We start from the raw sequence: 12,809 nt of genomic DNA, 5'->3' as shown, positions 1-12,809 counted from the left end.
TTAGTCTGACTACTGGGGACTTTCCAGGACCTGGAATATTTATCGGCTAACCTGCTCTGCAAAAAGAAAAGAAAGATCACAGATGAAATCAGAGTCTGAATATTCCTTATTGTTTGAAGACTTAGGACTGGCTGTTCAGGCTGACTGATGACTATGGTAGTCTTGACATCTTCTGCTGGCTGGATAAGATCGAGGACTACGCAGGCATCTCTGCTCAGAAGAGACAAAGGCTGATTGTGGACGACATACATCAGCTCAAATGTCTGTTTGTCACCAAACCTCAGTGGTTCAAGAATCATGCCGATAACTGGGAGTCAGACTCCCCCTTGTCTATACAGTGGAGTGTCTGTCATTTGAATCCTTGGAGCCATGGTTCCTTGTCTGACAGGACAGTAATGCTGGCACCTGAAACTAGTTTAAATTTGGATAGATGATCGTTTACCAGATTATCAGCATTGCGAAATGAAGAACCGCATTCTCTGATGTCACCCAAGAAGCATGGCTGTACATCTTCTAGGTCTTCGGTCTCAACCTCATGGATTACCTTTTGGGATATCTGTGTGGTGCTGAGGTTTTGATTTGCACAGTTTACCAGTGTCCCTGTTGGATGCAATGGAAGCATTAGGCAGTGCTCGCAGGACACTGATCTTTCCTGTGAGGGCACTTCACACTGGAGCACTGGCAGGGTCGCTTAGCTGGGCAGGTGTGGAATCTGTATGGGTAGAGCTGAGAAACACTAAGGGGCAAAAAAGCGTTAGTGGAAGTTGTATAAAGATCCTCAAACTAGTGGTGATGTTGGGAATGGCATTAAACAGGAAATTAGAGATGCATGCAATAAAGGCACATCTGTAATTATGGGTGACTTTAATCTGCATATAGATTGGGCAAATCAAATTAGTAACAATACCATAGCAGAGAATTTCTGGAGTGTATGCGGGCTGGTTTTCTGCACCAATATGTTGAGGAACTAACTAGAGCACAGGCCATCCTAGACTGGGTATTGTGTAATGAGAAAGGAATAATTGGCAATCTAGTTATCCCCCTTGGGGATGAGTGACCGTAATATGATAGAATTCTTCATCAAGATGGAGAATGACGTAGTTGAGTCTGAGACTAGGGTCCTGAATCTTAATAAAGGAAGCTACGATGGTATGAGGCCCGAGTTGGCTATGATGGATTGGGTAATGTTACTTAAAGGGATGATGGTGGATAGGCAATGGCAAATGTTCCCCGTTATAAATTCCCCTGTTTCTGACTGTAAGGGACCTACATTTGCCTTCACCAATCTTTTTCTCTTCACATACCTATAGAAACTTTTACAGTCAGTTTTTATATTCCCCGCAAGTTTACTCTCGTATTTTCTCCTTCTTAATCAATCCTTTGGTCCTCCTTTGCCGAATTCCAAAGTGCTCCCAATCCTCAGGTCTGTTGTTTTTTCTGGCCAATTTGTATGCCTCTTCCTTGCATCTAATACTATCTCTAATTTGTAAGCCATATTTTGGCCACCTTTCCTATTTTACTTTTGCGTCAGATAGGAATAAACAATTGTTGCAGTTCTTGTGTCTGGAGCTTTTTCTTTCTGATGAATTTTCTCAGCACCTGTAGCTTCAGTTGGGAATTAGGGTCAGTGCAGAATCCATTGAAGGTGTCCTTTTTCATAGTTTCTCAGCATTGTTGTGAGGATGGGGATTTTAATCCTGAGGCCGCTACCATGAAGAATCCTGCTTCGGACACCATGAAGTAGGCTTCCAGTCTGGAGTATGTTAACAGCAAGTATGTTAACAATACTTAATATGTATGTGTATATATAGTAGAAGGTATAGGTATGGAACTGACCTCATTCTAGGTCTTAACACAACTGTGCCTATCTCCAGATTGACCTTGACTCTGGGTCAGGTGTCTTCTTACATCACTGTATGGGCAGCACTGCACTCAGTCCCACATTAACCCTTTATGTACCAGACCGTTCTACTACACCTGGCAACTGTTTGAGGCTGAACCAGATTGGTTGCAAGCTTGGTATCACATTTGATTCCTGTCAGTGCCATCAGTAAGACCACCTATTTTCATCTCCGTTTCCACTTTCATTGGAACTGTGCATCATCCTTTCATTCAGTACTTTACATGCTTTTTGGACTCAACACTGAGTTGAACAGTTTCAAGCTGTAGTCTTTGCCCCCATTATATTTCCTTTTTCTTTGCAGATTTCAATTTTACTCTCATTTATTGTCTTGTCTTTACTTTCGGATGACAGCTGTTCTTCATCTTGTCATTCACACCTCCTCGAAACCTATTTTTCTTTCTTTACTTGTTCCATTATCACTCTCCTTGCCTCTGCACCACCATATCTTTATCATTTAATTTCTCCAGTCTTCCCTTTTGTTCTATTTCTATAACCCCACCTTTCACCTGCCTATAATCTATAACGTTTGTAACTTTTATGAGCTCTGACGAAAGGCTATCAACTTGAAACGTTAACTCTGCTTCTCTCTCCACTGATGCTGCCTGACTTGCTGAGTATTTCCAGCATTTTTTTTTGTTTTTACATCTGGGTTAGGTCGGTTTGGGAGAGAAAACAACCTCTTATGTCTTATTCAACAAGGTGTAACTTTTCCAGGGTTCTTTGTGATACTAATAGCATAAAAGGACAGGGTCTTGTCAGCTCAGTAATTTTCAATTGATTGCAGTCTGCAGCGACTTCAACAGTGCATACTATGAAGAGGCATAGAATCACTGACAGCTTCTGAATTTCCATATTTAACTGCACAATTTCAGGGTTGGAACTTTATGTACCTCCCGTGCCCTCCCTAGGCTTGGAGACGGTGGGTGGAGAGGTGGTGTGGGTGTGCTGGAGGGTGTATATTAAATCAGGGGCTGCCATTCCCATCACCTTTCCATCTCTGTTTTTTTTTTCAGTGATGGGAAAAGCGGTGGATAGCCCTAAGGCCCTGTTCCCACTGCTGCTGGCGGTGGTGGGGGTGGGGTGCACTTTACCACTGAGGGAGGTCATGCAATAAAACCTGGTGGCCTCCCTACGGGCTGGAGTTGGGTTGGCTTTCCTGATTGGGCACCCTGTAGCCCATGGATGGTCCTCTCCGCGGCACAGACTGCCACTGCGGGAAGATGCCTCCTTTGCCCTCGCAAGTGAAGATCCCCACTCCCCCAACTCACTGGTGGCAGTCTCATTGGCTCCAGCAGCCCAAATTTCTGGCCAGTCTGGGATAGGTGGGGAGGAGTGGGGTGGGGTGGGGCACTGCCTTTGCATGAAATCCCAGCCTAGAAGTTGTCGTCAGTTTCAGAGGAGTAAGGCAGCTGGCATTTACAGTTTCACCCTGTCCCTAGTAATGCAAAATACATTTTTCCCTGATCATAAAGATCATAAGAAATAGGAGCAGGAGTGGGATATTCGGCTCCTCGAGCCTGCTCTGCCATTCAATAAGATTAGGGATGACCTGACTATGGCCTTAAGTTCACTTTCCAGCCTACCCCGAATAACCCTTGACTCCCTTGCTGGTCAAAATTCTGTCCAACTCAGCCTCCAATATATATTCAATGATCCACCCTCCACTGCACTCTGGGGAAGAGAGTTCCAAAGTCTAATGACCTTCTGAGAGAAGAAATTCCTCCTCATCTCTGTCATAAATGGGAGACTCCTTACTTTTAAGCTGTGCTTCCTGGTTCTCCTTGAGATTCGTCCTTGAGAGGAAACATCCTCTCATCATCTACCCTTTCAAGCCCCCTAAGTATTTTTATATATTTCAATAAGATCACCTCTCATTCTTATAAAATCCAATGACCATAGGCCCAGCCTACTCAACTTTTCCTTATAAGACAACCCCTTCATCCCAGAAATCAGTCTAATGAACCTTCCTTTATCTGCATCCAAAGCAAGTTCATCTGTCCTTAAGTAAGGGGACCAAAACTGGACACACTACTCCAGGTGCTTTCTCATTAATGTTCTGAACAGTTATAGCAAGATGACTTTAATACTCATCCCCCTTGCAATAAAGGCCAACATTCCATTTGCGTTCCTAATTACTTGCTGTACCTTTGTGCAAACCTTTTGCGATTCATATATAAGGACACCCAGATCCCTCTGTTCCACAGCATTTTGCAGTCTCTCTCCATTTAAATATTTTGCTTTTCCAACCTGCCAAAGTGGACAACCTCACATTCTCCACATTATGCTCCATCTGCCAAATTTTTACCCACTCACTTAATCTATCCATATGTCTTTGCAGCCTCTTCATATCCTCCTCACCACTTGCTTTCCTGCCCATCTTTGTATGCTTATTTCAGATTTCATTGTCCTCTATAGGCTATTTCCATATCTCTGCTGAACAAATCCACAGAGCCTGTTATAAGCTGGATTATAGATTTTACTTGGATTTTAAAAATTACATTACATGGATATATACTAAAACACAACCCTTTCTCATTGTTCAGAAAGTGGAAAAAAAACTTGTGTTTGTCTTATTTAGAAATCCAATTCACTTCAGCTTTAAAATTAATAACAAACAGTGTGAGCTGTAAATCGTTTTAGTGGAGTGTGATCGATGGTGGCTAACAATATAAATGGTCATTATGAACCTGCAGTGCATACAATTCAAAGGCTAAAATAATTTCTGTAAACAGGTAGAATGGGATTTATCTTTGTGGTTAGCGTAGTTTGTTTATCTCATCAGTTGGATTTTTCTCGTCATTTCTGGATCTGTTGTACACTATTGACTATAGCAATCAATGCCATTATCATATGAGACTAGAATGTGAAATCTATGGGAAGTGATCCTTTTTCTCTAGCAGTTCCTAACCTCCTATATTTATACTGCAGCTGTAAGTTGTTGAATGATTTGCTATCAATGCCAAGTTTTCTTATGTTCTAGATTCTAAAGCATATTAACTTTTTATATTTTTACTATTTAGTTATTCGCAAATTATTCAGGGTTGTTTAAGTTCCAAAGAAATATGCATAATGTTTTTAGGGACTGAAACAGTTTAAAACAAAACAATGTTTCTTTATGTCAATGAAACTGCTAAAAGTAATTGCTGTTTTAAAAAAACAGTATGATAGATAAAATTCTTACTGGTGTCCTGAGATTTTCTGGGCTCACCTAAACAGTTGACATTTAGAGAGATAAAACAGGGAAGCCAACACTCAGGAGTAAAATGATGACTAATTAAGCACTCCATTGACATTCATTCCCAGTACTTTGAGTGGAATTTGCAGATTGTTCAGATATGATACCCATCTCCAGTGTTTCTGATAAGTAGGTGAGAAGAATAGAGAAGAATACATATTTCCCATGTGTACATTTTATAAAGCAATGATTACTTAGAGTCATAGAATGATACAGCATAGGAGACCATTTGTCCCATTGTTTCTGTCTGTTCATTGAAAGAGCTATCAAAGCATTCACATTTCTCTCCTTTTCCCTCATAGTGCTACAAATATTTCCCTTCCAAGTATTTATCCAATTCCCATTTGAACATTATTAATGAAACTACTTCCGTCATCCTTTCAGATAGTATATCCTCGACGGTAACTTGTGTAAAAAATATTTTCCTCATGTCACTTCTGATTCTTTTGTCAATCATATTAAATCAGTGTCCTCTGGTTACTGGCCCTCATGCCACAGGAAGCAGTTTCTCCTTATTTACTCTTATCAAAATCCTTCATGATTTTGAATACCTCTATCAAATCCCCCCTTAACATTCTCTGCTGGAAGGAGAGAAATTCCAGCTGCATTGTTCTCCCCTCATTATAGAGCCTTCATCCCTGGTACATTCCAGTAATTATCCTTTATCCTCACTCTAAGGTTAACATCTTTCCTAAATTGTGGTTCCCAGAATTGACCGCAATACTTCAAGTTCCTTGCTTTTGTACTCTACGCCTCTATAAAGGCATCGTTTCTGTAAGCCTTTTTTAACAGCTTTCTCAATTTTGTACAATTTTTGGTTTATGTTTTAAACAAATAGAATATCGGGAAATTAGAACATGGAGTTAATTTTTTCTGACATTTTTGTTACCGTGCAAGTGATTATATCATTGATTTTCTGTACAATTTTGGACTTCCCAGAGACTCTTTAATCCAGTGACTTCAGGATGTAAAATATACCTATGGCATTATTCCAAGAGCAGTGGAGCCCTCATGGATGCTCAACAATCATCCCTCATCCAGCATTACTGAAAAGTTTAATAGGTTGTTTACATTATTCCTGTTTTTGACACTCTGTTGTGTGCAAATTGCCTCCCCATTCCCCTTCATTTCAGTATTTTCTACACCTAAAAAATTGGCTGTGAAACATTTTAGCTAGTCCTGAGGCTGTGAAAGGTGCTTTATAAATGCAAGTTTGTTCATTCTTACATTATCTATGCTAGCACAACTGCAAGTGCGATGATTGTCTTGTAGCATTCCTGAAAGTTGAAGTATTGTCCCAGCAGTGTCAAAACTGGAATTAGTTGTCAGATGAAGCTTTCTTCTCTGCAAAGACTTCTCCTTGCTGAGCACTGCAGCTGAAGTAGCTTTTATTTTTTGTCATAAGAATAACCCTTATTCAGGTTCACACAGAAAATGATCAATAATTGATTCCTGGTAGAGAGGTTAAAACTTGATAACATTCTGGAAACAACTGGTTGCAGTAATGGGAGGAAAGCAGGGTGTGACTAGATGGATGAATTAATAAGGATAATATAGTCTTCCTCATCGATAAACATTTGATGATCTAGTTTGGTTAGCTGTATAATTTATAGGATCCACTTTGTGTGGAATTTCAGTTAAAGGCTCATAGGGATTCCAAGTGTTCTGCTTTTGGGAGCTCACTGCTCCACATAATATTGTCGAATCATTTGCAGAGTGTCTGGGATATCCATTGAGATGATTAAGAATGTTGCACAGTATCCCTTGTAGTACTTCACTTTAAGATTCAGAGGTACGTTTTATAATTTCATCCGTCCTTGTTCCCAGGGTTGGCTGCACTATGAACAATCTTTCTCTAGATTTTATACGCTAAATATTAAAAGTCTTTTTTGGATAATGGCATGTAATCCACTGAATAAGCATACATTTTCTGTAATAAATGCATTTCTTAAGCTAAAACATTTATAGATTTAACAAATCAGGTTATTGATTTATAAATTCTAAAGATAATGGGAATAAATACCGAGTCATAGTCATAGAGGTCTACAGCACAGTAAAAGACCCTTTGGCCCATTGAGTCTGAATTGGTCAAACAAGTACCTAACTATTCTAATCCCATTTTCCAGCATTAAGCCCATAACCTTGTATGCCATAGCATCGCAAGTGCACATCCAAATACTTCTTCAATGTTATGAGGGTTTCTGCCTCTACTACCCTTTCAGACAGTGAGTTCCAGATTCCGACCACCCTCTGGGTGAAAAAATTCTTCCTCACATCCCCTCTAAACCTCCTGCCCCTTATCTTAAATCTAAGCCCCCCTAGTTATTGATCCCTCCACCAAGGGGAAAACTCCTTCCTGTCTACCTTATCTATGCCTCTCATAATTTTATACACCTCAATCATGTCCCCCCTCAATCTCCTCTGCTCCAGGGAAAATAACCCCAGTCTATCCAATCTCTTCTCACAACTAAAACTCTCCAGCCCAGGCAACATCCTGGTAAATCTCCTCTGCACTATCTCTAGTGCAATCACATCCTTCCTATAATGCGGATTCCAGAACTGCATGCAATGTTCTAGCTGTAGCCTAACCAGCGCTTTATACAGTTCCAGCTCCCTGTTCTTATATTCTTTGCCTCTGCTAATAAAGACATGTATCCCATATACCTTCTTAACCACCTCATCTACCTGTCCCGCTATCTTAAGGGACCGGTGGACATGCACACCAAGGTACCTCTGATCCTTGGTACTTCCCAGGGTCCTACCATTCATTGTGTGTTTCCATGCCTTGTTTGTTCTGCCCAAGTCCATCACCTCACATTTATCCAGATTAAAATCCATTTGCCACTGATCAGCCCATCTGACCAGCCCGTCCAAAGCCTCCTGTAATCTAAGGCTATTCTCCTCACTATTTACCACCCCACCAATTTTCGTGTCATCTGCGAACTTACTGATCAACTCTCCTACATTCAAGTCTAAATCATTTATATATACCACAAACAGCAAGGGACCCAACACCGATCCCTGTGGAACCTCACTGGACACAGGCATCCAGTCACAAAACTACCCCTCGACTATCACCCTCTGCTTCTTGCCACTCAGCCAATTCTGGATCCAATTTGCCACATTGCCTTGGATCCCATGGCTCTTACCATCGTTATCAGTCTCCCATGCGGGACCTTATCAAAAGCCTTGCTGAAGTCCAAGTAGACTACGTCAAATGCATTGCCCTCATGTACACAGCTGGTCACCTTGTCGAAAAAGTCAATCAAATTGGTCAGACATGACCTCCCCTTAACAAAACCATGGTGACTGCCCTTGATTAATCCCTGCCTCTCCAAGTGTAGATTAATTCTGTCCCTCAGAATTGCTTCCAATAGTTTCCCCGCCACTGAGGCTAGAATGACTGGCCTGTAGTTTTCTGGTTTATCCCTTCCTCCCTTCTTGAATAACAGTAATTGGCTGTCCTCCAGTCCTCTGGTACCTCTCCTGTGGCCAAAGAAGTATTGAAAATTATTGCCAGCGCCCCTGATATCTCCTCCCTTGCCTCACTGAACAGCCTGGGGATACATTTCATCCAGGCCTGGAGATTTATCTACTTTTAAGCCTGCCAGACCACTTAGAACCTCCTCCCTTTATGCTAATTTCTTTCATTATATCGCTGTCTTTCTGCCTGATTTCCATACCTACGTCGCCCCTCTCTCTTGTGAACACCGACACAAAATATTCATTTAGAACCCTACCTACCTCTTCTGGCTCCACACACAAATTACCACTATGGTCCTTAATGGGCCCTACTCTTTCCCTAGTTATCCTCTCACTTTTAATGTACTTGTAAAATAACTTTGGATTTTCCTTTATTTTACCTGCCAATGTTTTTCATGCCCTCTTTTTGCTCTCTTAATTTCCTTTTTAAGATCCCCTGTATACATTCTATACTCCTCTAGGGCTTTCACTGTTTTGAGCCCTCGCTATCTGCCATAAGCCTCCCCTTTTCTCTTTTATCCAATCCTGTATATCCCTCGACATCCAGGGTTCCCTGGATTTGTTAGTCTCACCCTTTGCCTTTACTGGAATATGTTGACCCTGTACTCTCCCTATTTCCGTCTTGAATGAGTCTCACTGCTCTGATGCAGATTTACCTAAAGTAGCTGCTCCCAGTCCACTCTGGCTAAATCATATCTGATCTTATTACAATTGGCTATCCCCCAAGTTAGAACTCTGATATCTGGCCCATCCTTGTCCTTTTCCATAACAACTGGCTTCATTCCCTAAAATTAAGTCCAGGACCACGTATTGGCTTAAAAAGCTCTCCTGGATGCATTTTAAAAATTCCGCTCGCTTTAAACCTATCACACTGTGACTAACCCAGTTAATGTTGGGGAAGTTGAAATTCCCCACTATTACTACCCTATTATTTTTACATTTCTCTGAAATTTGCCTGCATATTTGCTCTTGTATTTCTCTCTGACTGTTTGGGGGCCTATAGTACACTCCCAGCAATGTGATTGCTCCTTTTTTGTTTTTAGTTCTGCCAATATGGTTTCATTTGAGGAGCCTTTTAAGATGTCATCCCTCCTTACTGCAGTAATTGGTTCCTTGATCAATATTGCAATACCTCCTCCTCTTTTATCTCCTTCCCTGTCTCGCCTGAAGACCCTATATCCTGGAATATTGAGCGGCCAATCCTGTCTCTCTCTTAACCATGTCTCTGTGACAGCAATGACATCATACTTCAATGTGTTAATTTGTACCCTTAACTCATTTGCCTTATGGACTCCTTGCATTAAAATAAATACCACCTAACCTTGCCAAACTTCCTTGTGCCTTAATTGGCCTATAATCGCTATGCCTTCCAGACTCACTTGCTCTCTCTTCTAATTTTGGCTGTGCATCTCCTCCTGCTGAACCTCCTCTCAGGATCCCATCCCCCCAACCTTGGGTTTGTGTAGAAAAGGGCATTAACTGATTGGTCACCTGCAATTCACCCCACCCGAATTTCCTTTCAATTGACTTTAATGGAAGGAAAATCATGTGGGGTGCACAATGATCCATTAGCACCCATTTTCTTCTCTGCTGAAGTTGAATTTTGCTTCTGATAAGTACTTTTAATTGATAAGTAATTTTATTCTACAATATTTCAAATTTTAATGGAGGATTTCATTCAACTGACACCTCGATTGAATCGAATTATCAGTTTTCAAGTTAGTTAATCTGCATCTGGCCCTGAATGGTTAATAACAAGTTGTTGAGTATGTACTTACTTTTTGGAAACCTGTGTAAAGGACACCGTTAAAGATAATGCAGAACACAACAACATGGGAAAGAGTACCAGAGGAGGGCAAGTGAATCATACTTAGTTTAGATTGAGTGATTTGAAGCTTGTGTTTTAAAAGCCAGAAGATCGTAAGCGGAAGGAAAGTTGGAGGAGGTGAAGAGTTGTGCAATTTTTAGGGCCTCAGAAAGAATGTGATTAGGAAATTAAGGGGGATAGTTTTCCCAGGCAAGGGGAGGTGGGTTTATGTGAGTGTGGGGAGTTCAATTTCCTGAAATTGAGATTGGGTCAGGATCCCAGCATCATCCTGCCCTCTTCTGGCTTTCACCAGGGTGGAATTGAAGGTGAGCAGGGAACCTTCTTTAGATTTGTCCAAGATAATTAAGCAGCATAAAACTGTTTTAACACTCAGTTCTAGTTTTCCGACCTGTCAGCAATTTGCCAGTGTCACTGAGGCAAGTGCACAGGGGGAAGAGCTTCTTCAGTGAAACTGACAAGCTGGGAAGGCTTTGTTCAATGAAACTGAAGAGTTCTAGCCATGACCAGGTGAAAGGGTGTTGTTTAAAGCACTTTGAGTGCTTTCCCTACTTGACAGGTGGTTGTGAGCTTCTTGGAACGCACTTCACTTGTCTAGCGTTTCACTCATCTTCAGCTACACTTCTCTGTTGCCAGCCAACACCATGGCATTTTGAATATGTGGTTATACTTGGTACCTCTAGTGAGGGGTGAGATTAGAAGCAACACCGCTGCCATCAGCAGGAGCAACACAGAACCAGCCTTTTCCTCAGACACTTGCCCATCCACATGCGAAAGGAGATGGACACTGAGATCCAGCTAGAAGTAGGCGAGACCCCCAACACAACGACTACAAGGATCAGCTCTCTTGACATGTCTGAACACCAGTGCCTCAGGAGGCTGAGGCTCACAGCAGGTCACTGCTGACATCTGCTGTTTCCTGGAATAAGACAGCTTTCCCAGTGGAGCAGGTCAGAAGGTATTGTCAGTGGCTGATATGGTGCCTGTCACTGGAGGCCACCCACATCCCCAGGATCTCTGCCTCTTGCCAAGTTGTGCGCTCTCTTCTCCTACCAGGAGAGAACTCAGACATGTGAATGTTTGTAATGGCTGGCGTGGAGAGAAGAGAAGGAAAACATTTGTAGAGGGTGACTGTGAGGCATGGGTGCAAGAGGGCAATAGGATGAGCGTGAGTGTTGGCTACTCAGCTGAGAGAAGTGAAGTTGGAATGTGGGGATTTGCACCTGAAAGTGTTATGTCACTCACATGTTATTCCCTCCTGGAGTCCTGGATCCTTTAGTGCTCTGCCTCCAGGTTAAACGGAGCATATTTTTGATGCTGGCTTTCTTGGTCAGTTCTATCCAGGCCTGCTTGGTTGGAGGGGCTATCCCTCCACCACCACTGCCTCCCCGCCCCCCCAATCCTGGGGAAATATCACCCCACTGTAGCCCCTCGGATTCCACTGCAGCAGCTCCAGGTTAGGGGTGACAGAGAAGGAGTGACCATTAGGTGACAGATGTTTTCTAATATTCTGTCTGAGAGTATTACAATTCGCCTCTTTGCATTAAAATGTTATACTAGTAGAAAATGTTGTTGCATAAAGTTTTTGTGCATTAATGTATCCTAGCAACATGAGACCCAGTGGTATGGAGCATTGATATATGGAAATCCAAATCAAGTGTGATGGAAGAGGGATTCTCCAGTTTCATTCGCAACTGAGGGCACTTCACAACCCACACTTTTATTCCAGTTGTTGGCATAAAAATGCTATCAGTAGAAGGCTAATCCCAATTCACTTGCTTCCCTTGATTGTTAAAAGGTGTGTGAGACTAAGGGCCCGATTTTCACTCACTCAGAACCCATTCATGTACACAGGGTTAAAATTGGGCTCAAAGTAGCTGAACAAGAACATTGAAATGATTTTTTTTTCTCTCCTCATACTTTTAAGACGTGATTTACCCCCAAAAATAGCAGCTGGGGAAATTGGATGATGTTAGACCTTCACCTCAGGTCTGTGTAGAAATATGGCCAAATCCTGCTGACTATTGGCTTTAAAGGTCACATGCAATGGGCTTGATTTTTCACTCCCCCACTGACGGGCTTGAAGGCTAGGGACTTCTTAAATCGAGTGGGCAGCTTAACTGCTGCTTACGTGCCCGCTCCTGTCCCCACTGCAATTATACCATTGGTAGGAGATGGCATTGGGTAGCCTACTCACCGGTGGGCCAGTTGAGCCCTTAAGTGGGCAATTAATTCCCACTTAAGGGTCTCATACCTCTGCTGGGATTTCACTGGTAGCTGGAGAGGCCCATGCCAAATGCCCAGCCTAGCAGGTCTCCTTGCATTGGCTGCTAGTGGGCAAGGGGAGGGATTCTTCCTTAACA

The 12,809-nt window shown here is 42.2% G+C and overlaps 1 protein-coding gene across 1 annotated transcript in view; it reads left to right on the top strand.

Moving 5' to 3' along the window:
- The window catches only part of b3glcta (beta 3-glucosyltransferase a), a 234,110-nt gene that overhangs the window by 31,654 nt on the left and 189,647 nt on the right, over nt 1-12,809 (top strand). The window lies entirely within an intron of this gene.

This window comes from Carcharodon carcharias, chromosome 11 (assembly GCF_017639515.1).
Source record: "Carcharodon carcharias isolate sCarCar2 chromosome 11, sCarCar2.pri, whole genome shotgun sequence".
Classification (NCBI taxonomy): Eukaryota; Metazoa; Chordata; class Chondrichthyes; order Lamniformes; family Lamnidae; genus Carcharodon; species Carcharodon carcharias.
The sequence above is the reverse complement of the archived record's forward strand: the minus strand, read 5'-3'. Positions and strand labels throughout refer to the sequence as shown.